Raw genomic sequence first — 27,149 nt, forward strand, 5'->3', positions numbered from 1 at the left:
ACTACTCACACTCTTCATGGACAAATTCATACGCACAGAAGCAAAATAAAACCAATGCGAATAGCTCTGTGGAACGCCAACGGTCTAGCTCAGCACAAATTTGAACTAGAACTATTCTTAAAACAACAGCAAATCGATGTGATGCTCATATCCGAAACCCACTTCACCGACAAAAACTACCTCAAAATACACGCCTACAACTTCTACCACACCCAACACCCCAGCGGAAAGGCCCACGGCGGCACCGGAATCATAATCAAATCAAACATCAAGCACTACGAACTTCCACTATTCCAGAAAGACTACCTCCAAGCAACAAACGTAGCAATAGAAGACTGTCATGGTACGATCACCACTTCAGCTGTATACTGCCCTCCCAGACACTCCATCGCCAAAGAAGACTTTGACAGATTCCTGAACACCCTGGGCAATAGATTCATAGCTGGAGGAGACTACAACGCCAAACACACCCAATGGGGCAGCAGACTGGTTACAGTAAGAGGCAAAAAATAACTAAAAATATCTCGTCAAGACACGTCCAAATCAATTCCTCGGCTGATCTCTCCTCTGACCATTCCCCCGTGATAGTAACAGTCAGTTCAACTATCATCGAGAATACACCTAATGGCTCCATTCATAACCAACACACCAACTGGCAGCTATTTAGAGAAATCTTCACACACACAATTTCAGCCTCAACTTCACTAAAAACCAATGAAGAAATTAAAGCAGCCACGGAATACCTAAACACGAGCATAATAAACGCTATCCGCTTCTCCACACCGCCAAAAACGTCCATCAGCAAACACGAATATCCCCAGTACATATTAAAAAAAATAGCAGAAAAACGTAGACTAAGAAGAGTATGGCAGACCCATAGAACACCGGAGGACAAACGCAAACTAAACAACGCAACTAGAAAACTATCCAAAACCATAAAAAACTACAATAATGACTGCTTTGACAAATATCTCGCCAGCTTGTCCTCCACAGCCGACTCCAACTACTCACTATGGAAGGCCTCCAGGAAACTCACGCGCCCCCCACAAATAATACCTCCAATCCGCCGCCCGCAAAGCGGATGGGCGCGTAGCCCTATAGAAAAAGCCAACCTATTTGCCAAACACTTGTCTGAAGTATTCAAACCCCATTCCTCCGTAGCTGCTGCAGACGTTACCGAATACCTGCACACTCCCTTCCAAATGTCCCCTCCTATTGAACCCTTCACTTCTGCAGAGATTATAGAAGCAATCAGTCGCCTAAACCCCAAGAAAGCAGCAGGTCACGACCTAATAGGAAATAAAGCAATCAAGGAACTTCCCATAAAAGGGATTGCACTCATCGCATCAATCTTTAACGCTATCCTCCGCCTTCAACACTTTCCCAAGGCTTGGAAAATCTCACTAATCACCCTCATCCCTAAACCCGGTAAACCAATATATGAAACCACCTCCTATCGCCCAATCAGTCTTTTACCTACCCTGTCCAAACTATTCGAGTGGATGCTCACGAATCGTCTCCTCCCACTCCTAGAAGAATTGAAAACACTCCCTGACCACCAATTCGGCTTCCGAAAACAACACTCAACAGTAGAGCAAATTCACCGCATAACCCACATGATCAGCCAAACCCTTGAAAAGAAAAAATACTGTTCAGCGGTATTCCTAGACATCCAACAGGCATTCGACAAAGTATGGCATGAAGGGCTACTCTACAAGATCAAAAAGATCCTACCCCATCCATACTACTCCATCTTAAAATCCTACCTAACCAACAGATAATTCATAGTTAAATGCCTAGGCGCCTCTTCCGCAAAATTCCCAATAGAATCCGGCATACCCCAAGGTAGTGTCCTCGGACCCCTACTGTTCTCCGTCTACACTGCCGACATACCTATATCAAACGAGGTAACAATAGCAACATTTGCCGACGACACAGCACTATTAGCTACCCACGCAGACCCGGCAATTGCCTCATCCACTCTCCAGCGAAGTCTCGACACCATGGAAAAGTGGTTCCAAAAATAGGGCTTCAAAATAAACGAAAAAAAATCCTCTCATGTAACCTTCACGCTCCGAAAACAAACCTGCCCCCAAGTCACCATTAACAACACAATAATCCCAAGCCAGGACTCCGTAAAATACCTGGGCATGACCCTGGACAGGAGGCTAACTTGGAAAAAACATATCTCAGAGAAATCAAAACAATTAAAGGAAAAACTAAGAAAATTCTATTGGCTCACGGGCCGACGCTCCAAACTAAACATACAGAACAAAATAACCCTCTACAAGGCCGTAATAAAACCTGTCTGGACCTACGGAATCCAACTATAGGGAACAGCAAGTAATTCCAACATTGAAATACTCCAACGCTTCCAATCGAAAACGCTAAGATCCCTATTAAATGCACCCTGGTATGTTACCAACGAAACAATCCACCGTGACCTCAAGATACCTACAGTCAAAGATGAAATACACAAGTTCAGAAGCAGATATAACACAAGAGTCAACAACCACCACAACCCACTAGTCATCCAACTACTGGACACGACGGACCAGATCCGCAGACTAAAAAGAAAATACCCTCTAGATTAAATCCTTAGTTTCTACTACAACCAACAATATAAAACTATTATAATCCATGTCATTGTATCACGCCAAATTAAGTTACTGAAAATTCTCAACGAGAATTGATTGTAAATATTCTAATAAATAAAAAAAAAAAAATTTCTTCCTTGACCGTTGGGATTCCCAGGTCCCTCCGTATATCTTCGTTTCTGACGTACCAAGGTCCGTTTACTATTGTTCTAAGGATTTTAGCCTGTATTACCTCTATTCTGTTTATATGGCTCATTGCTGCCGTCCCCCATAATGGTATTCCGTACGTCCAGATTGGTTTTATGATCGTTTTATATATTTTTAGTTTATTTTCTATGCTTAATTTGGATTTTCGGCTTGTTAGCCAATGCATTTGTCTCCTTGTTTTCTGTATTTTTTCTACTATTGATTTGATATGTAGTTTCCATGTGAGTTTTGTATCTAAGTGGAGTCCTAGGTATTTGACATGCTTTGTTTGTGTTATATGCGTGCCGTTCAATAGGATGTTTGGTGGTATCTTTTTTTGTAGCGTGAATGTAATATGGTTGCATTTATTGGGGTTTGCTTTTATTTGTTTTTCTTGTAGCCAATTTTCTATTTTTATGATATGTTCTTGTAGTATTTTGACTGCCGTTTCTGGGTTAGTATGCCTGACTAGTATAGCTGTGTCGTCCGCGAATGTCAATACTGTGCTGTTGGTAGTTGTTGGTATGTTCGCCGTGTATAATGTGTATAGTATTGGGCCTAGGACGCTTCCTTGTGGTACCCCGGCCTTGATGTCTTTAACTTGAGAATGTGTGTCCTTGATTTTTATTACGAAGGTTCTGCTGCTTAGGTAGGATTTTATTAATTGAACCAATATAGTGACCCTCCTGATGGTGTAGAAGCAGTAGAAGTAGGAGCAGTCGGAGCAATAGGAACAGCCGGAAGTGTAGGAACTCTGAGAGATGTAGGAACTGCGAGAGCTATAGAGACTCTAGGAATTCTTTCTGATGTGATTACGGAGGAAAGCTCGGTATGGATGTGCCATTTGAACCAAGAACGCGGTTTCGTTACTCACATTTTCAGTTAGGAAAGTGAGGGCAATGATCCGCGATGCCGATTGGTTATGACCACAGTTGGGAATGAAGATAAGAGGAAGAAGCCTCCTACCAACGTGGTTCATGGGCGACATTGTTTATGGGAAAAACCAGCTTTTCCGTTAAGTAACTACTTCGTTTCTCCGTAATTTGGAAAAATGTACAATAGACCTAAGGTCTTTTGAAGTATTAGTTATAAACCGAAAATACTTGCAGGATTAAAGGTTCCTGCAAGCTAAGAAGACTCGATTTATGGTGAGACCTTAGGTTTATTTATTTAGGTGGGTTTCTCAAACGGTTTCTAACGGTAAGGCTTGGACCTTGACGGTCAGACAATGAAGGACGTCACGCGGACCTTTTCACGCGACGTAACAACTTGTATAAATAAAATGCTATAACAGGAAACTGTAAGTATGTACATTTTCTTAGGAAAGAAAGTTAATATTTTATACTTAAAAAAAAAGCTCTTAGTAAAGATATTAAGAGAAATATAAAAAATATAACTATTAACAGAATTATTTATTATTACATTTAACATATTACATTTAACAGAATTATTTAACAATGAAAATTGTTTCTAAACAAGAAATTGGGTTACGAACTTTATGTATTATATAAATCATAATTATATTACATAGCATATTATAAATAACGTAATTTTGTTAACTTTCAATTAGAACTAAAAAAAAAAAAAACGAAATACGAATGTATTGGAATTTCGACTTTCGATGACGCAACAAAAATTGTTCGGACCATTTCGTCTTCTACCACTTCTTCGTTTCATACGTTTCATCGATTTTAGTACCGCTCTACAACCAATCTCAGAGAATAACATTTTTCCATACATACAATCCCCAATATTCACACACATTTTTACTGATTTTTTCACATTTTCTACCATAGCCAGCCCTACTACAAACATTAACCAAGCCAAATTCAATTCCAAATGTGTTTATTCCTTCATCATTTTAAAAAACTTAACATTTCGATAATCTTCGATCTTACTACAGATATATACTTTCTCTTAATCACTGTTTTCATCGATTTTGTCGATTTTGTTTGTTTTGTTTAAGCACCCTAATATTTCTGAACGAAGATATACACAATTATAAAGGATATTTTTTATCTGATTTTCTAAATCCTACTCATTGTGTATCTTACGTATTTCCTTCGTGGTTCTAAAAGTTTCAGAATCTTTATTCAAATTCGCTTTTCCATGTTTAGCGACCAACCATATTTTGTATGCTCTATTGTGCTCCACTCTCGTCGCACATCAGATATGTAGCTATTATATTTAATAACCCAGGTAAAGCATGTATACGTATAATAGAACTGAAGACAATACAGTACAAACTTATTTACCTTATAATACGTAGGAATGTTTAATCTCTTTCTACTGACGATCGTAATGCGAATGCATTTCTGAGCGTAATCGCGATACAATTTTAAGATTAATATAGATGCTTCGATTTTGAAATCGATTGAAAATATACAATGACTCTTCTTATGACTCTAGAGATTCGGTTTTAAGAAAGTCAATTTTGAAAATGTACTAAATTCACATTCGTTCGAGTGATTAGTATGATCGAAGTTCATCAAAAGGGTCTGTTCGATCGTTCGCAGAGAGACGCGGTTGCGGTAGATCGCGCCAACAGGAGTCGTAAATTCTCGTTACGATACGATGATCGACGTCACGAATCAGTCGATTCCCTATTTTCGATTAGGATAATAGAAATAGTTGAATTGATGATAACACTGAGTTAATAAATTAAAATATACACTTTAGTCCAACAACTTTGAGAATTTAAGTATTTACGCGCGGTGTGTTCTCAGTGAAGTATAACTAACATGTTAATATGATAAATGATCAATAAATGAAAAATCAGTCAAGATAATGACTGATCGACAGATGAAAAACCAGAGAAGTTCAGTGACGATGCTGTCGTAGAGGAAAGCTATTGATGGATGGGTAAAGGTGGGTCCTAACTGTCCCTAATCAAAGGTCGGCCGTGACGGTTATTGTACATGGGAAAATCCGCTTACCTGTGTTTTATCGGAATAGGCAAGGTCTTCAACTTAAAAGATACTTGCTGAGTCTGAAAGTCTTAACTATGAAAATCATAAGATTTTTGGTGAGTCCTTAAGATTATTGAGAATATGCAATAAAGATATTTAGTCATCTAGCGGCCATCCTGTCCGAAGTACGGAATCTGGTTTGTGTAGAGAGTCAGCGGACGTAACAGAGTCCTATAAAATCGATGATATACTCTAAAGATATTGAAAAATTTATATTGAAAGAATGTAATTATATCATTATTTAATTAAAAATTAAACACTACTGTATTAAATAGTATTAATACTACCGTATTTAATTACACTGAAAACCATTAAAGATTTGAATAATTTAATGGCATAATAGCCTTCTGTGATGCCATTAAATTTACCGTTTACACGGGATATTTTCCGACATCATTAAAAATAAGGAACAAGTTGGATTTCGTGAGTTATTCGGGAAGAGTAATATTTTCTAAAATTCTGTAATAATTTGTCATGAGAATGTTAACATTTCAATATTTCTTTGAATCTGTCTGGTGAAAGCCTGACTGTACAAATTCAACTGGAATACGTGGGTGACCACAATTCAGGAATAGGTTATGGTTATACCATAATGTACATTCAGTGCAATGAAAATACCACATATAATTCGGCAAATTTTATAGGAAATAATATCTGTATAGCAATGGAAAGAATTAGAAAAAATTATCCCCTTTCAATACCTAATTTTTTATGTAGATACAACAAATCTAACCATCTCAATATTAACGACCGTAATTAACTTTGCTTTCGTATTTCAAATAGACTTCTCATTTTCTATTTATTCCACCAAATGTCCAAATTGGACAAATTGTGAATTTCAATAAATAAATAAAAAAAAAAATTTCTATTTTAGCATCTTAATCGTCATTTCCGCAACCACTTTTGTTAATATTTTCCATTACTACATATTTCTAATGTCATTGCAGTCACTATTATCATTCACGATAAATATAAAAAAAGCAATAAGACACTTGAACAACTGCTATTACCTAAACTAAAGACATTTCTAATTAATAAAAAAAGTGCAATTTCGAAAATAAAATAGCCATACTTTCTTTAATAGCATCGTTGGACTGAGAGAATGTAGATAGATATATTCAATATATTTCACAGAACTAATAATTTAACAGAAATACGATATAAGCAATATTAAAACAGACGTAATAATTCACTGGAACAGTAGAGAACAAAAGGAAATCGCTCATATATTAAATAAAATCACACAGCATCAAAGGTATTTTATACGGTCATAATAAAATTTCCTTTCAAACCATTATGAGAAAAACAAAAAGGAAGAAAACTGAAACCAGAAAGAAGAAATGTCCGGAGGCAAATCACGGCATAGGGTATAACGGCCCCTTTTAATTATTGCGAAACCTACGGCTACTGAGACTCGTTCCGGCTCGTTAGTTACGTACGTCCTCGTTATTCAACTCTTGCTATCGATTTTTCTTCATTTGCGTTTTCTAAGTATTTCCGCCGATTCCGAATTCTTAACTTTCACATCTTCTCTGCATACCGATTTAACACCATAGACATATCTCGTCCAATTTATTTTACCACTCAGCCTACCATTCATCAAAATCTTTCAACGTATGTATAATGGAATTGAAGACTATAACAATAGGAATTTTAACTGTTTTCAGTATTTACGTATTATGCTCGGTTTCATATATTACTATAAGAGGGTCTCAAGCTATTTTTGATAATAATTATTGAAGTAATTACTTGAAGAAAAACTCTACATCTTTTCTTTTTGTATAGCTGCGACCCGCAGACCGCTATTAGTAAAAGAATAGAATTTAGTAAAGCAAAAAAATTCAAAACAAGAAGAGATCCATATTACTGTACTCTTGAATATAAATGTTGTTTTGAGTTACAAGGATTAGAAACAAAAGAGTTATAAGCAAATTGTTATTGCTGCTTCTTGTAGCCTTCAGCTACAGTTACTAACGCTAATCTTTTTGGCAATGTCCTTTGCTATAAATGTATGAACGTGCTCCCTGCTATATTCTATTGTATTGTAACAATAGGAGAGAGAGAGAAAGAGAGGGCGAGGGATCTGGATCAGCATACACTATACCTGTACTTATAACTATATTTATTTCAATAAATTTTTCTATTACAAATTTATTCACTCTTTCTTCTATCAGTCAACCTCAACAATAAGCTTGTAATGACAATCATATTTTTGAAAAATATTTTCAGGCGGTGTTGCATGCAATGGTTAACAAAAATATTTTGGACGCTTATAGAAACTTTTTATGATTATATTATGTGTATTATATAAAACATAATAATACATAATGTATTTACATAAATTTTCATTAATAATATTATTAGATACGTTGTATAACTGCATAATTTATAATAAATAGCTTGTTTCATTAATACGATATCGGTTACAGCTAGGAGCACATTGATTGGTCTCTATTAAAAATTCTAATTACCAATCAGTGCGTCTAATGAATACCACGAAGGTGGAGAGATAGTACCTCGGCTAACACGATATGGATGAAATTTTAGCAACGGTGCAGAATTTCCTCCAGATCGAACCCTTCCGTCTCTGCTTCGTAACAGCTAAGTTTCTGATTTACTAAAGAAATAAAACCTAAGCAGATTTGATAGTTTGGATATTTCCTATATATTTTCGCACGTTTGGTGCACTCTGTGTCTACAGTACCTTTGAATTTCACCAAATTGATGATTAGATGACATTATTTGTCGTTCTTCGAACTTCGTTTTTTTTTTTCGATATTTTCAAAAGTATGTTGTGCAAGGAGACGCGAAGAAATAAACTGGAACATTCACGAAATATCGGTACAAAGTACAACGTACTATTACAATCATTGAAATCTGACTGAAATCTAGAGAATTAAAACTATGTAATTTATTACAGTGTTTCACGCGATTTATAATTATTAAATCAAATAATTATACATAAGCATATATATCCTTTAAGAATTCTGTCGAATTTCTATATCCAAGTTATGTATGATGCCTATTATATGTATACTAATTCATAGAACAAAGGGAAGGTTAAACTGCTAATTGAAATCATCCCCAACGAGTACTTTGTATCAACCCCACATTCCTAACGGTAGTAAGCATAAACTCTCGATATAGACGAGTTAAGAGATTGCAAACTGTTATGGGAGCAACGGTTAGTGCTACTACTATATATGTGAGTTTATGATGCACCAATTGGTACGGAAAGATTAAGCTGTACGTCAAAGGTACAGAAAGATACTCAATTTTTCTCATATAGCGTAGATCTCGTGATGAGATCTTCAATATTGCGCCGTACGATACATTTGTGCTGATTTTCCTAGATTACTTCTCTAATAACTGTATTTGTTCATAGTATAAAAGTTATATCAACTAATGTGTATTTTCTGCAGGTTAATACTCCACTGTCTTCCTAAGTCTACAAATATTTTAAATTAAATGATTTAATAATTCTATGATTAATTTAAGATAATAGAAAATAAGATATATCTGCGAAATTATATGTTTTTCCTTATTCGAAAAGACAAAACTACAGTAGAAAAAATGTTGAAGCCGTGAGAGACGAGGTTCTAGACTACTGGCGCACACATGATTCTTTGTCTTAAGAAGTTCTAGAACTTTGCAAGGAAATTTATTTAATTGTCCCCTCAAAACTCTATACTCGACAGGAAACAGAAGCGTTACAAGCCCAGGTTCCTAAAGGGTCATATACCTTATCGGTAACTCGTTTGCTCTTAAATTGACCAAGTCCGTAGGAAAATCTCGCACAGTTGCCAAAGTGTCTCCCTGATTACATTCGTATCTCAACTCCCAGGGAAAACGCGATAAAGGTCAAATAGAACAGGGGTGCGCTACCACCGTTTTAGCTTCTTCGTCGGATTCTTGTTATAGTGAGATCAAGTGTCTATTAGTATAGTGAAATCAATCTGTCTCAAGTCTCAAAGTCTCGAAGCAACTGTGAAGTTTACTGTGCATAAATCTAATTAAATACAAACATTTATTATCGTAGTATCGGGGAAGAAACTCTGGAGAAAGCCCCAATGTGCCCCAAGTAAAAGGCAATATAAGTACAGACGGATGGGTCATATACCTGTGCTTGTTTACAATAGGGGGTAATTAAGAAAGGTACGTTTGACCATGGGCCATCCACCTCCGTACGCACACCAAACCGTAGTATAAAAGAGAGTTGTGCAGAGCGTTGCGAGCAGTATAGAGAGCAGTGTAGAGAGTTGAGGACAGAATTGCGGACAAAGTTGTACAGAGTGTAACCAGAGAGAAGGTGTAAGAGATTTTTGTATTCCCTTACTCTCTACAGGATTAAACAAAACATTTTACAGAACTATCTGTGTGGTGATAGTGAAACGATGTCGAAATCAATCAAATCATTATCCACGATGAGCGAAGGATCAAACGCGGATAATACCAGTGTTGATATTGCAGAAAGGTGCGTTGTGAACGATAAGCTAACGAGAATCGAAACAATGGAAATTGAGGAATTGAAAAAAGAACTTAAAAAGCGAAGATTAAAAATAACCGGTGAAAAGAAAGTATTGCAAGATCGTCTGAAAGCTTTCATTGCCTTGGAAATCGAGCACGGTGAAGACGAGGAAGAGAAAGAAGATGAAGAGCGTGGTATGTTCGAAATAGCCGTGGGAGGTGAAAGCGAGAACGAGCATGTTTCAGCGTTTAGGGATGTGCTAGAGTCCATGAACACGTTCAGCGGTGACGACATGGTCGATGTGCAAATATGGTTGTTCGAGTTTGAGCAGATGTGCGATCTTCACAATTGGACTGATACGCAGCGCCTAATATACGCGAAGGAGCTTTTACGCGGTTCGGCGAAATCGTTCATTGAACACGAAGAATATTGTACAAGTTGGAAAAAAATGAAAAAAATGCTGAGTATGCAATTTAAGGAAAAAATGGATGTATACAAGGTGCATAAAGAGTTGTTGAATCGAATCAAGAACAAAGATGTGTGCACAAAAGAGGAATATACCCCGTTAAATATCGTGCCCAACGAACGTGGCTATTTCAACGTTGGTAGAACGGAGGAGCCACCAAGGAGGGAGTACTGGTTTAAGAACTTACACCAGACAGTAGAAAGAGTAGTGCCGAGTCTCAGTGAGAGGGCTGCGGAGAGAAAACGACGCAATCAAGAGTTGCTAAACGCCACCGAAAACAGAGAATTCCTATTCGATACGTATCATGTAGATTACTTCGGGCCACTTCCCCCTTCAAGGCAAAATTATGAGTATGTCTTCATAGTTTTTGATGATTTCTCAAAATACGTCTGGCTGTATCCCACAAGATCGGTAAATATCACTGAGATCATTGTTCATTTAAAGAGGCAGTCTTCGAATTTCGGAAATCCAAGGGTAATTATTTCCAATGCCGAAACGGCATCCGTGGCAAATACTTTTCATAATTATTGCACTGCAGAACATATACAGCATATTTGGAGCAGCGGTGGAATTCGATGGGCAAATGATCAAATAATAAGGATAAAACGACTGCTTATTCTCCTCCTGAGAAGGTTGAGTGCACAGACGCCATCCGAGTGGCATAAGCATCTAGAAACGGCACAGAAGTATTTAAATGCGATTCCCAGTAGCAGTACGAACATTTCACCGTTCCAAACAGTGTTTGGAACGGAGATGAGGATGCAAGGCGATTCTCAGATCTGGCAGATGATCGTGGAGGAGCAAAGCAACTTGTTCCGGGAGGAACGTTCTCACGTGCAGCTAGAAACAAGGATAAGGCTCAGTAGGATTCAAGCCTTAGGTAGATGGAGGTCGTAACGCAAAATGGCGACAGCGTGCAAGACGGGGGATCTGGTGCCGATCAAGAGGACACAGGCCAGTTTCAGACTGAAGTTCCAGTCGAGGTTCTTTGGACCGTACCGCGTAGTGAAAGTTTTGCGGAATGATCGCTATACTTTGCAGCAGGAAGGTGAGCACGAGGAGCCGAAAACTACCTCCACGGTGGCGGACCACTTAAAGTTATGGAACTAGATTTGCTCATCATTACCAATTTCACTAGTAATACTATCGATGAAGATAGTATTATTATCTGTACTTTCTTAACTTAGCTAAGTACCGACTAGATAATAATGAATAAACAGTCAGCAGTAGATTATTATACACGCGAAATTAAGTCAAAAATATAAAATAACGTTTTTCCATTCAAGGTCTCGTGTTCAGAAAAAAAAGTTTAAACACGTGTGCATGTGACATTTTCAAATTTTTTTCTTAAAAATAAAGCATCTTATGAAAACATGTTATTCTACATTTTTTACTTATTTTCATATGTAGTTTAAACCCCTCTCAATTATCTACTTGTGTCCAATCTGGAATTAGCCAAATTTACGTATACTTGTCAAATCTTCAAAGTTCATGTTCACTACTACGATTATCGCTCCAACTTGCACTTAGATGCTAAGACGGCGATTTCTGATCTAAGAAAGACGTCAAAATTTTCGATTGGTTCGAGAACAAAGAATGTAGAAACATAATTCTTGCGACACACATTATGGGGAAGGTCGAAAGGTCAACACATTCAGACGACAGATGCGTTTATAAAATGTATAACACCTAAGTGTCGAACAGTCACATGGAACAAATTTTCGTTCTCAGGCCTGGAAAAACCCTAGACCTAACTTTCTTCGACCATTAAAACTTTCATTCACCGTTAAAACCATCCTCCATCTTCTCCTCAGCATTGTTCGTTTCTACTACTTCTTGCCACCATTTCCATTTTAAACAACCACTAGAAATATTTGTAACATTTCGATGCAAAAATCTTGTAAGTAATTGGCCAGGATATATTATAAACTCGCTTCAATACATTTATTTTCTAAACCTAACTATCCGTACAAAGGGTAATTGATATTTATGATATATACAGTTAGTCAGAAAAGTTTACATACAACTCGAACTTTAAATATTTGACTTACCGAGGCAAACTAGAAGTTATCACAGAAACGTACACATTTACAGATCAGAATGACTTTGAGTTTTGATATAGCAATGTATTTCCAGAATTAAAACAATGTATAAGAAAGCTCATATAGCTCACGAAAGTCTCTTATACTGGAAATTATAAAATCTTTGATTTTGTCGGTGAATGAAATCGGAAACTTACAATGTTATGTTATGCCCATATGTTAAGAATAATCACTTTTTTAACAATAAATAATGACGTAAAAATATAAATACAACGTGGGAAACTTGTATCAGATTGAAGTAATATAGTCCTAAGTTAGAATGGCGTAAGTTTCAAGTATAAAAGCCTTCGTAACTTTATGAATGAAGAAGAATGTATTCACAACTCGGGACAAAACGTACTTGTGAATTTAAAACACTTTATGAACATGAATTGAACATGATTCCATACAACGTAAGATCAAATTAGCATATGCTAACAGTTTAAACGACAGAGATTCAGTGTCAAAATCAATGGATTCTTGAAGCTTATAGAGTATATTATCGATTTCTTAGAAAAATAATACAATAAATAATAGTTATTCAAAATAAAGATACTAGTATAGATCTATTTTAAAAACTGATAACATAACATTTTAGATAACATAAATGTAAGTTAAAAATTGAAATAAAAAATTAAAATTTTAGAATGTATAATCATTAATTATTCTACTAATATAATTACTGTCTCCAAACTGAATTAAATGTTTTAAAAACATGTGTTTAAACAAGAAACAATTATTTAAGTCCAATAAAGTGCTGCTTGAAATATATATTCGGCTTTGTATTGGTGGAACTACCAACTTCATAGAACTTTCTAATGAAATTGAAGTACATTGAGAAAAATGAGCAACTGTGATCGGGAAATTACTTTCTCTACAGGATATAAGTAATACACAAGCTTTCAAGAGTAGTACCTTTGAATCGATTTTATTATACATCATTTAAGCAGTGATTTTAATTTGTGTTAATTGTTTTTATCTCTACGTACTCTACTTAATTAAAGAAGATACAGCAAATTCTGTCTCATAAATATTGTGTTTTCATGCTAAATAACGTTTTTATGTAACTGAAATTATTTAAGATTCTCATTGAAAGAAGGTTATCTCATATATTTTTACACGTTACGTATACAATATCATTGTTATGAAAAAAACTCTGTTTACATTTACAAACTGCAATATATCGTTAATATTTCCGTATCATAAACAAAATGATATGTAAATAAGATAAAATGAATAAAAAACACTACGGTGTCCAAATATTAATGTGAGTAACTGTATATATTGCTTATTATAAGAAATTGAGTAGTATCGATTGAGTACCGATGATGAATTTCGAAACCCAGTTTGATAGTAAATCACAGTTATAGTGAGAGTATGAGGAAAGATAAACAAGGACGAGAATTAAATATAAATTAGCTTTATAATGTCAGAAACTAATAAGTGAAGAAAACGATGCATGTAATTTCCTATTAACAGTGAAGATTCAGTCTCGGAAGCGATGGATGCATTTAGATGAGAAAATTAAGCTTTTTCGTGAATGGAGCATTCGTACTTTCTCCTTGCAAACCATCGACTGCTGCCGTTCACCCTAACGGAACAAACAAGTAGAACGTACGACAGGATAATGGCTTGAAAGATATCCCTGTAAGAAAAGGGTAACTTCTATATTATAGTCTTCGAACGTTGCGCCCTACCTTAAGTAACAACTTAATGGAATCGTTAAGGATAATGGCGAGTGTCACCCCTCTGCATTGGAACACTCGGATTCATTCACAGTATTGATTACTAGAAGTAAAATATACAATATATATGTATATAAATGTATATATATACAATGATGAATAAAAATATTGACGCTGATTAGATTTTCTTGTAAAATTCTACGCAACTTGGTAAATGGACTAAACAATTTAATAAATCATAAAATAAAATTGTTAAATTCTGAATCATCCTAATATTTCTTTCAAGACTTATTAAAAGTATTTGAAACTATACATAGATCAAAATATAAAATTTTCTTTATACAAAATGTTCTCGTCACATAGAATGCTTATAAAATACTGAACGCTGTCAGTGCAGAAAATTTTGGATAATCTCCTTTGTTCAAGAAACTAATCTCCAAATCTCAAACATTGTCCATAAGTGTACAATACATTGGTCAATTAGAGTTAAAAAGATATGAATGGAAAGTGTTTAGTATAAAGATAAATTGATAATATTATTGTATTTACGAATAGAATTATGTGCATCTATTTCCGTCTCGAGGTTGCAGAATCCGAATTAACCTTGATAGTGCATGATCCTATCGTGAATATTGTCCATACAGGACAAATGGTTTGATCGGATAAACGATGGGCTAGTTCAATATGTTCCAACTTATCGACTATTGACTTCAATCGTTCTGTTTGCCATTCGAATGTGGTTCACCGAGAATTTGAATATGACCCCATAATTATACAAATGAGACATTTATCCAATATTTTTTATTGACCCCCTAAAACTATCCCATCAAGTTTCGAATTTATGTTTTCCACCATTACCGACAAGAAAAACGAAAAATACTAAATATAATAGGGTAGATGGAGAAGGATGAAGAAAGAGGATGAAAAGTAAGCGGAGGAGATAAGAGAAAGATATAGAGCTGGAAGGTCGTCCTAAGCCGTTATGTAAGGACTATGTACAATAAATAATAGTGAAAATAATAAATCTTTTATAGAAGGTTAATTAATTTTATCCCAAACACAGTCTTCTTTTTTGCAAATGTATCAAAATTTGATAACAACAATCTTCACGGATATTAATTTATACTACCTATTATATATGCGTTCTATTACACTGAGCATTCTCATCGTGGACATGAATAACCTTAGAAACAGATTAGAAGCAGATTAGATTAAACACACAATATAAAAAAAATTTCTTGCCTTATTTTACGAAACAAAATTAACGGCGCCCTAATTTTAGAAAAATTTCCATATTACAAAAAATATAATTATTTTAAGATTGCTTCCTAACATAGTAGCTTCAATGAAAGGTTAATGTAGAAAGAAAAAGGCATATTGTTAAATTATTCTTGCAAAACTAAATTTCATTAGTGCAATTTATATCACGAAAAGTATCTATTTTCCAGTTTACGATTACAATGTATCATTAAAATGAGTCGAAGGTAAAAGATATTTGAATTGTTAACCACATTTTTAAAATATTTATTTCATTCGTCCAGAATAGCTTAAGGTTGTAACAACTTAATAATGCAAAATTGGAATTTCTGTAGATTAGATTACTACACTAGGATATAGGATAGTACTAGTATTGATCCTTGGACACTCTGATTGGTAAGTAGAATCACCATAATGTTAGACTTAGGATTTGGTAAGTTGAGCAGTAGCAAATTAACCAAGTAGAATATGTATAATCATATTAAAATAAATATTAATACGTAATAGTAGAAACAATAGAAATAAAAGGAAATAAAAGCTACGCAAATAAGTTCCAGAAAAAAACGAGACATTAGCTACACAACTAATTGGATTAATTAATTAAATGACACATAAATGAATATGATCTCTAACAGTAATATCTATTGATACGTTGAGTTAATTTAACGTGAGGGAATTAATATTATTCGAATAATCAAAAATTTGTAAAACTACAAATTTGTATAACTAGTGGTCTAAAATGTATTAGTATACAAATCAGAATTTCTCAAGGATTTACGTCAATGCAACAATTGAAGCATGAAATTAAATATGTTTTACGTGGCCTCCGACCGATATCAGATCTTGTTGAAAAAATCTTTAAAAGCTTGAAAATCAAGTTACGAGTAAGTTCACGTACTACTAATGGTGGCCATATAGAAGTACGTGCACGGGCACGCATATTAAGAAGCATTAATGAGAATGGTGCTATTTTATGGGTTTGAAGAAGGAATGGAAGACGAAGAGACTAAGTAAAAAATATCACGAATATACTGTCGGAAACAGAACTGTAGCGAAAAATATTTGATTAACGTTCATAAAAAATTAACATTACCCTTCAAGAAGAATGATTTTGTAGATCAATATCTTATGCTTGAAGTGAAAGTCAAGATCAATTTTACAGCATATCCTTGTAAGAGGTTTTCATCAATTTTGGAAAAAATTTCTTGTATAATCCGGAATATATATATATTTTTGCATCGTGTTATTACAATATCGGCAGTTAGCTAAAAGAGTGACATATTTAAAAAGAAGTTTTTCGGGAAATCGATTTTAAATGGAAAGTTGAAGTGGAAAATTATTAATAACTTGGTCATTTAGAAATGAAAAAATTTTATTCAAAATCCAACACACAATAACTTCTTTATATTTTTACAACTTCCATCGACCATTTTTGCGCTTTAAGAGTCTTTAATAAAATATTGTTAAAGCGATAGCATCGAGTAGACTAACGTCGCGTTAATATCAAAACGTCTATCTCCGCAAAGTCGAGATTAACGAAACCTTGATAAATTTTGATTTCTGAAATTCTCTGAGCTCAATCCAAGCCTGTAAAATAAAAAGAACGAATGAATGTGAACAAGAGAACAAAGCAGCCGTCGTACGATGCTTAGAGGTAACAGGAGGTAAGTTACCACTTTGGCTGACTAAAATGGAACTTTTATAATTTCCATTTTTCCCTGAAAAAAGCGCTGCATTCGATTTGTAAGGTTTTCTTCGTCAAAATCAGCTTAAACAAACTCGATACTACTTTAACTTAAAAATATATAGATTAATATATATACACATCTTAACGTTTGTAAAAGTATTCGGTTGTAATCAAACTTTTACTGATTAGATGTAAAATCAAATAACACAAATACCAATTTGTGTAGAAAAAAATAGTAGATTTGTGTAGTTGGCAGTATTTTTCTTCATACAGTTATAATCAAGCCGTCTACCGTATTAATAATTTTGTTCTTCATTGTACTTGTCCAACGACCTTCCAGATCCTCTAATATGATGCTATTCGTCACTTTACGACGTCACTGTATACCATGATGGACCTAGTTGTTCATCACCATATATCATCAATAATAATTATTATTGAAGAGATAAAGTAGTAAATGTAATGCAAATAAAAATGTAATTTTATATGGTATATAAGGAAAAAGTTATAGAGGCTAATTTAGTTAATTTTAATTTTTAGCCAAAACAGTAACCCAATCCACAAAAACCATATTGTGGTTGAAGAACAATGAAAGTATAACGTATAGATAAATGAATATACTTGATCTGATTCATTTCTCCATTGATTTTGTCTGTAAATTTGTAAAGATGAGAAATTCTTAAAGTCCACAGCGTGCAAGAAATAAATGATGTAAGTGGTAAAATTATCAAAAACGCGGCCAGTTCTAGTGAGATATATATAATACATATATATTCCTATTGGAAAATATATATCGAAGAACAAAATTAAAAATAAATATAATACAAAAGAGAGTAAAAAAGAGATCATATGATTTAATATTAAAAAATACTTGAAACTTTCTAAAAAGTTCGCAAGCACTTTACTTGGCGTATCGGCCTAACAATGAGAATAAAGCAAGCGGTGCTGTTCGTTCGATATCAGAGAATTCATGGCACGGTGCAACCTTCACTGAAAGTCAATCTCGAAACTTCTTGTCACATTTCTCCTACTACGATACGATATAGTCATCAATTCAAGCAATCGTAAAGTTACGTACTTCAATGTATTAATATACGTATGAACCTACTGATACTATTATGTTTCAATATTATATTAGCATTTCAATCGTACTATTAAAAATATGCTAGCCAAGATCTCTACAAATTACATAAATTATCAACGTTACAATATTTATAATCAATTCAATACATCTTAAACATTATAGTAGTCATGATCAAAATCAATGCTCCATTATGACTTTGTAAAAAATATTTTATTACAAAATGAGCTAATATTATATAATTTGGTGAATACCTTTGATGCTTTTCAAACTTCAATATGTTAAAAAGGACTATTTGAATAAGTAAAATATCAGAAAAATAGCGTTGCAGATGATTAGAAGTAATTCTAATTTTACTTTACAACTCAAATTCAACATCCAAACCTAAACCTAAGCCTAATTTCAATGTAGAAAAACTCTACAAAATAAGAATCTACGACTTATTTAAAGCCATAAATGAGATTCATAAATATGATACAGGAATTAAAATCATTCTTCATTTGTTATTTTTAGTTATTTGAATTTATTATCGAAATATATTAAATCAAGCTTCTTTCATAATTATTTTCTGTTTATATCCTGTCGTTTAATTTGCATGTATATAGTTAGTTTTAGACTAGGTTTCAGTTTAGTTCTAAAGTAAAATTAAAAATACTTAGAAATGTTTGCGATAGTTTTTCAAATCATTTTTTACTTTTTCAAATAGCCCTTTTTAATATACTACAGTTTCAAAAAAATCAGAAGTACTCTCCAAATTGTATATTATTACAAAATAGTACTCGTAAGATCAAAAATAGCTGTTCGTCTATAAAATGCAAAAATGATACATTCTTCTCTTTACAAAAAAAATTGTAACAGTAGAAAAGGTATTGGAAAGGTATGGGAGGGTTCCTATAATAAAAATGAAAAGAATAAAAAGTGTTTATATAAAAAAAATGTTTAATATTCGTCGATACAAAATCAAATGATTTCTGTTTTTCAAGTCATAAATAACATAATTAACTCTGTATATAATAATAAAGGAAATATATGAATCTTTGCACCGCGTTCGAGAAATAAATATGTTCTTTGTTTGATGCAAATAAATAAAAAAAAAATGTCCAAAAAGATCCGAAAGGATTGATAAATAATAAAATAATAAAGATACTAAAACAGTATCCTAAAAAAGGAAAACAAAAGAATAAACAAATAAATTAAATATGATCAAAAAAGTCAATCCTTCCTATGTTCAAACAATATGTTCAAAGCAGATTACTCAGACACTAGTTAAGATCTGACGCTTGAAGTGCAAATTTCATTGCATCTTTTACTTGGAGAGCCTCTTGTGCATGCATATAAACGCGTATGTACTTCACAAAAGAAAATATTTGGAAAGAACATATGTTTTCACGGCGTACGATTTAAACGTAGCATAATTAATAAGCAAATGTTTCGAAATTTCAAAATTTTTAATTTATATACAAGATTCTTACATGTTCGCGCGTTTCTTTAATAAATCTGATATTAAATAATCAGGGCTGACATAAAATGGTAGAAAAAGTTTTATAAATATTATTATATATTTATGTCATAATTCGAACATTCCAACGTTTGCTCTTAGTTTAGTTTAATTTAGTAAAAATCCTTACAAATTTATAAAAGATTATTCAATAGTAAGTAAAGGCATTGAATTTAAGCTTCAAGATCAATTAAAAAGAAAAAACAAACAGTTTTCCATTATTCTGAAATAAATCTTTCTATTGTTTAACATATTTGATTGTAAGATATTATTATTATTTCGTTAAGTATTAATCGACCAGAAAGAGAATAAAATTCAATAAAAGATTACAAACTTTAAACTTCATGAATAATATACTGATATTATTTAATTTGCAATTATTAATATATAAGAATATGTTTTAAAATACGGACAATTTCATTCATTGTGACCTATTGAATAATCATGAACACAAACATGTAAACGAATCAAGTATAAACACATACCCTCTTCTATGAAAAGATCATCACAGAAACCATTAATAAGTTTATGAATAGCACTAGAGAAAACACAATCACACGTAAAAGGATAATTTTTCTCTCTCCCGCTCTCGATTTTGAGAACTCTTGAAAGAACGATGAAAATCCACCACAAAACAAACAGCCAATTTAAAGTAAAACGAGAGAAATGTAGTATTGAAGCGCGTCAAACTGTTCCTTTACGATGAATCTCGGTACTCTTTCCATTCAAGTTCTCCGGGGAATCTGAAGTTTATGATTGTCAGTATAAATCGCGTGCGACAGCAACAACACATGAAATCACAAGAACGTTTTAAAAAGCAATGAATCAAATATAAAAACACAAATCTATTTTCAACTTCCAACTAATTGAATGGATAGTATTAACGATCGTTCTCTGTGATGAAAGAATAGAAAAAGTCACAATAACACGATATAGCTAGTGTACCGACGAGGTAGGCTCTGAATGAACTGGAAGGACGAAACCAGAAAGACAAGAAAGAACAGAAGAGCATCACGACGACGCGAAGGCTGACGACGCACTGACTACCCGCCTGGCTGCTCCCGACAGCCGAACACTTGGGAGAGAACACCCATTCTCCCATTCCAATCCATTCTCCCCTACTGCACCGACACGCTCTGCTATGCCAAAACCCATCCTCCCACGCGATCCTCTCCTCTACTACTACCCTCTACACACCCTCGTCTTCAGTCTTTACTGATCGGAACCGAGTGATCCACTTTGCCAAACATCGAACACCCTACGACATACTTGTGGCTATTAACACACTACTATGTTACTTGGCAAATTATTAGGTCGTTTCGCATAAGTTCTTTATCGATTTTCAATCAAATATTGCTCACTGTAAGTTGGTCTGTATCTCATCGCAATCAAATAAATTTTAAGTTGCGAAAAATCTTCAATTCTGCTCCCTGTAAATTGATCTGTATCTTATTGCAAATAAAGACATTTTAGGTTGTAAGAAATTTTAAACGCTGTTCACTGTAAGTAGATCTTTATTTCATTGCAGTATAGATCGATTCTTTTCATCATCGATTTTCTATCAAGCATTGCTTTCTAAAATAGTTAAAATATCGATAGTTAGAAAGCCGACATAAAGTCTAACCTGAATGATTCTCAAAGTACTGATAACGCGTTGATGTTTTTTAAGCAAATAAATCTACTCGATTCCATGTAACTAAGTAGAATTGAATCTTGCAGACATATAAACGCTGATTATGGCGATCACTAATGACTTTATCGTCAATGGCACTATCTTAAAATAAAACCATAGGTATTGCTTTCTGTCAGATTTTCTGAATGATATTTTATCAGTAGATCGTCACCCAAAGGAATGGAGCCTAACTAAAAAATAGTAAAGCATAAATAAATATTTTATAGTCACAACGATATTTTTAATTAACCAGGTTTTTTTATGCATTTCCTATCACTTCCCATATAAATGACTACTAGTCGTAAGCTCGTTACTTATATCATGTAAAATTATGTAAAATTCGTTTGGGATCAATATAAAAATTCTTATATTGTTAACATTATTCTTCAGTATTCAAATGTAAATGTATCTCTCTGAATAGATTATTATAAACTACCTGATCCTGTTCTGAGGCTACGAAAATTACGCGAGTAATACGTGCTATACTAATTGTAAGCAAATCGTACACTGAACTTGTCACGGCAACTGTATATGGAGATACGGATGGTGTTACGCCCTTTTTAGTTAATTATAGTTTAACGGGTAACCCCGTACGCTGGTGGAGCTATTAATCTTTCCCACTCGAAAATCCCATACGGCAAGTTGCGGTAGATCATTTTGAATTTCACCGAGTGAATAGATTTAATATTACATTTATGATTACTTTAATCGAGTGTCGTGAAATTATATTGCAGCAATGAATAGCACAAAATTTGACTTTTACGATATAAACTGATAGCTACGGTTCGTTGTTAGTTTGTAATGTGTCTGATGCCATATGTCCGATCACATATTGGATTTACTTAGAATTACAAAGCTTTAAACCCCGTTCAAATTAATCAAGCGACTTGAAGTTGACATGATATATATATCAGATCAAGTAAATAACAACTTCAGGCTAGTAAACTAGTTTCAAGTTACTCGAAGTTGGGTAACTTGAGTAATGTAAATGAGGTTTTTGGGATAATTTTGCAAATTTTTCAGACGTTTCTAAAAGATGTCTCAAATATAACTTCGTTATTACCAATTTGTGTTTCATTTTGAGTTGTGAAGTTATTATTTCAAATTTTTATGGTAAATTGTCAATTAGCTTGTGTATAATGTATTCTGAAAATTGTAGTGCAAGAGAGACGACCCGGTGTTCTATAACTCAAAATAAGACGAAAGTCAACAATAACAAAATTGCGTTGGGAGCTCCATTTTCCAGAAAATTCAGTTTGAAAACTTGTTAAGTGCTGACTAATTCCTGACTATGCAGGAGTGAACTATTCTACATGCGAATATAGCTTGAAAATATACGACAAAATTTTCTCATTTGAAATCTCGTTTTCGAGGGAATCGAATTTGAATTTGTCGAGTATACGTGCACTATGATAATCCCTGGCTAGACATGTTTGAATTCGATTTTCTCAAAAATAAAACTTTCAATGCAATTTTGTTATTTCTGATTTCCGTCTTATTTTGAGTCATAGAATCTTCTTAATTTCATTTATATCACGACTTTCCAGACACAAATAAAACGAGCTATAAAACACGTTACACGTAGGATCTCATTTATCTGATCTCATCGGGGAACAACCAGCTCATATATAATTGGAGTTCATATAACAGGAACGCAATTCTCACTGGAGAATTACTCATATTAATTACTCAGAAAGTTACATTAATCATATATCTAAAAACTAAATGTAACAAATGCCCTCGTGTCAGAATACAGCTGATTATGCATTATTTTAAAAGAAGGCGTACATAGGATGTCTTCAAATTTAACAGCCAAACATTTTCAGCCTATTTTAACTGCAGTGGATCTAATCAAACAGAAAAGCAATGTATATAGATCATTTAAAATTTTATTAAATAGTTATAATAAAAATTTGACGTTCAAAATAATATAAACTCTAATCTCATGCTATCGAACTTTTATGTCTTTTTTACTTTAAATACGAAGATCAAATCGTTTTGTTACTTTAAAATCAAAATAAAACCCTATCAGTAGACAAAAACATGATTTAAACATATATCATGTTCTTCCCCTGCAGTCTTCAACTGGCATACAGATCTACAGATATCAGACAGTGTGATAAAGACAGATGTCTGACTCTAACAGAATATTTTCACTAGCAAACGATACGTTTAGCCAAAAGCGGTGAATACATACTCCTACTCGTTTGACACTTATAGGAAATCTGAGCTTTAAACTCTAGAACAGTGGAAGTTATATACTCTCATCCGTACGTATTAGAACACTTGCTGATCTCGTACAAAATATGATAACTATTCTAGATAGTTAGAGAAATAAATCGATTAACATTTTGCATTTATACCAAACAACAAAGATTCAAAATATATGGAAAAGTAGCGTGAAAACTAGTGTTTTTAAGAATTGGAGGAATTATACGTATATTATTTAAAGGTATTATGTCTACATCCCATTGAAAAAATTTGATATAAAATAAATGCTCTAAAATGAAAATCTGAAATGAAAATATAATAGATTCTAACAGAAGAAATAGAATGTAATATTCAATATTATCGAATATTTAATAGCAGTTATGAATATTAATATTGAGGAAAACTGTGATTGATAGATATGGTGGATATAAGCGAAGAGAGTATTTAACTGTATTACGTATTAACTGTATTACGGTGAAATTTTTGTCGTTATACTCAATATATATACACATTCTTTACAATATAAAATTCCAAACGAAATAGTTTCTTAAAAACTTTAATAATTTCCTAATAATAATTTATCAAATTAACCTAATTTTTCTAATGCCTTTTTGTATTGGCAGCTTATGTTAGATCTGTTAATATGAAAGAATAGTTTATTGAATATTTTTGGCAACTGTATTTTCGAAAACTATTTTCTGATGTAAGTATATCTCTTATTCCCCGCAATGTGGCAAATGTAAATGGAATAATTCGTTAATCTCGACTAAAAGAACTCGTTAATTTCGTTTCCATAATTTCCGTCCTCACCCTAATTCTCAGAAACAGTCGGATAGAAGTAACTTAATTATTCTCAAGCTAAATTCAAACCTGTAAAATATAAAAGAAACTAGTAGAAATCAACGGAGGAACAAAGCTGCATTCAGTGCACCAAATTAGAAACAAATTAACAAGAAAGATAACTTTTATCGTTTTTTTCCTTTTTAGTCACCTTTAATTAAAATTAATCGAGTATTAGCTTATTCAATTTGAAATAATTCTATTAGATCTATACATTAAAACTCGTTTTAATATATCAAAACCTTATCACAATTCTTTTTATTGGGAAAAAAATAAAAATGACAAAAATTTTATTTCTTACCAAGTGAAATGATATCAAATCGTTCATCAGATCCGAGAGACTTGGCTTTGTTCTTTGGTCCACTGTTATTCGCTCTTTTTATCCTCTGATCTGAGCCGAGTTCGGGGAATTGCAGGCGTAACTTGCCAGGAATTCGTTAATGCCGCCTTTAAAATCTTCACCGTATCGAAATTCACGGATCATTAGCGTATTTGGTAAGTGAATTCCAAACTTTCTTTCCTTCGTGTTGCTTTCTTCTAACTTTGCTTTAATTGACTTTTCATATATATTATTTACTAATAAACTACCCAATATACGTAAGTTTAATTTCCTTTAAAATAAATTTTTACATTTTACGGTAGGAAAGACGAGAGAAATTTATCTAACAATCTAAACATCTAATTTTAGTATTGTAGTACATAGTTAATATTTTTCTTGCATTAATTTTTTAAAAACAAAAGGACTAACAACCTTGCCAGAATTGATCGATTTTGTATACTTGATACATCTCAAAAGTCACTTTAAACAAAAAAAAAAAAAAAAAACAAAAAGCTTTTAATCATCGTGATTTCAAATTTCAGTTTACACAAGTCAAGTTATTTGACTAGAAGTCGACTGACTTTAAGTAAGTAATCAATATCTAAGATATTAAATAACGAATATCTAAAATGGCTTAATTAGGCGTATATATATTTGTGAAATGTCTATGAGAATGATAAAAACTCTGATTGAGTTTGTAACGCGAATTCGTCGCTAGTGGTCACTCCACGCTAGCAAGAATTCACACCTGGTAATTGAGACGGTGGAACCATTCACTCACTACTCTATCGGTTCGACTGAAAGAATGAAACAATACACAACACCGATCCTTTGTCACGAGTTCCTTTATTACGAACAGTCCGTTATACACAGGGTGTCCCAATATTATGATACAACCTAAAGGGGGCGATTGTACATAAGAAAATATATCGAAAATATGGAACAAATGTTTTTCATTTGAGGTTTTGTTTTCGAGAAAATCGATTTTGAATTTCCTCCGAGTACGCATGCATTTGACTATATCGTGGTTAAACGAATCACGATACACACCATATGCCGTAAGTTTATGAGTAATAATAAGACACATAATTCTTTAGATTTACTTTATTAATGTAAAAATTGTTGAAAATGTTGGCCACAGTACTGCATACACAGGTGTGCTCTCTGAATTAAATTTTCGTGCACGCTTCCCAACATATTTTCCGTTTTTAGTTCTACGTACGCCAAAATGACCATCGCGTTTAATTGTGGAAGACTCCTGTTGCCTCCGGAATAAACTTTTGACTTAATATATACGTTTCTACATAAATGGATAAAGTAAATAATGGTTTGTATCGATATTCATTTAACCACAACATAGTCAAATGCATGCGTACTCGGAGGAAATTCAAAGTCGATTTCCTCGAAAACAAAGCATCAAATGAAAAAAGTTTATTCCACAATTTGCGACTTATTTTCTCATGTATAATCACTGCCCCAGGTTGTACCATCAATACTGGGACACCCTGTATGCAAAAGAAGAAACAAGTTAGACATAGAGCAAAATTAGAACCATAGATATGACGCGTTAATGGCACGAAAAGGTACCATGTCGCCTTTGATATAGAACTTTATAAAATCACCAATATTTTATATATTACGTTATATATGAAATGTATTAATTTCATTTATTTAATTTTAACGCGCATCTACATTCGTTTACCCGAAAAAGTCTCTCGGAAATTAATATTTTTGCAAGCGTTTGACAAACAGAATGTATTGTTAAAGCTATTTAATAGTCAGAATGTGGAACGTCAAAGCTATTTGATAGTCACAATATGAGATGCCAAGACCAACGAGGATTGTGGCAGAGAATTAAGACAATCGGTCTTTACCGATATCCGACATATTGATTGTATACAAAGAAATGATAGAAATTTTCAATTGCACCTTACATTGTACGTATACTGCATAGACTGTAGCGAATAACTTATTCAGATGATTGAACCAATTGATTCGAAGAAGAGAACCGATTCCGTAACAGTATTATGACAAACATTTTAATACCATCATTTTCGCAATATGAATCTCTTAAAAGCTGATATCTTCATTCTGCTGTATTAAAAAACTGCGAATGCAATTTTTAATAGATG

At 33.4% G+C, this 27,149-nt stretch overlaps 1 protein-coding gene across 7 annotated transcripts in view; it reads right to left on the bottom strand.

Annotated features, from left to right (window-relative positions):
* Positions 1–27,149, bottom strand: part of LOC100644710 (trace amine-associated receptor 9) — a 109,697-nt gene that overhangs the window by 72,658 nt on the left and 9,890 nt on the right. The window contains exon 1 of one of the 7 annotated variants that reach the window (XM_012311429.3): positions 20,461–21,033. The exons of the other annotated variants lie outside the window; for them this stretch is intronic. The gene's annotated coding sequence lies outside the window, so the exon portion shown is untranslated. Of the gene's footprint in view, positions 1–20,460; positions 21,034–27,149 lie in introns of those variants that run through there. 7 annotated transcript variants of the gene reach the window in all.

The sequence above is a fragment of the Bombus terrestris genome, chromosome 1 (genome assembly GCF_910591885.1).
Source record: "Bombus terrestris chromosome 1, iyBomTerr1.2, whole genome shotgun sequence".
Taxonomy (NCBI): Eukaryota; Metazoa; Arthropoda; class Insecta; order Hymenoptera; family Apidae; genus Bombus; species Bombus terrestris.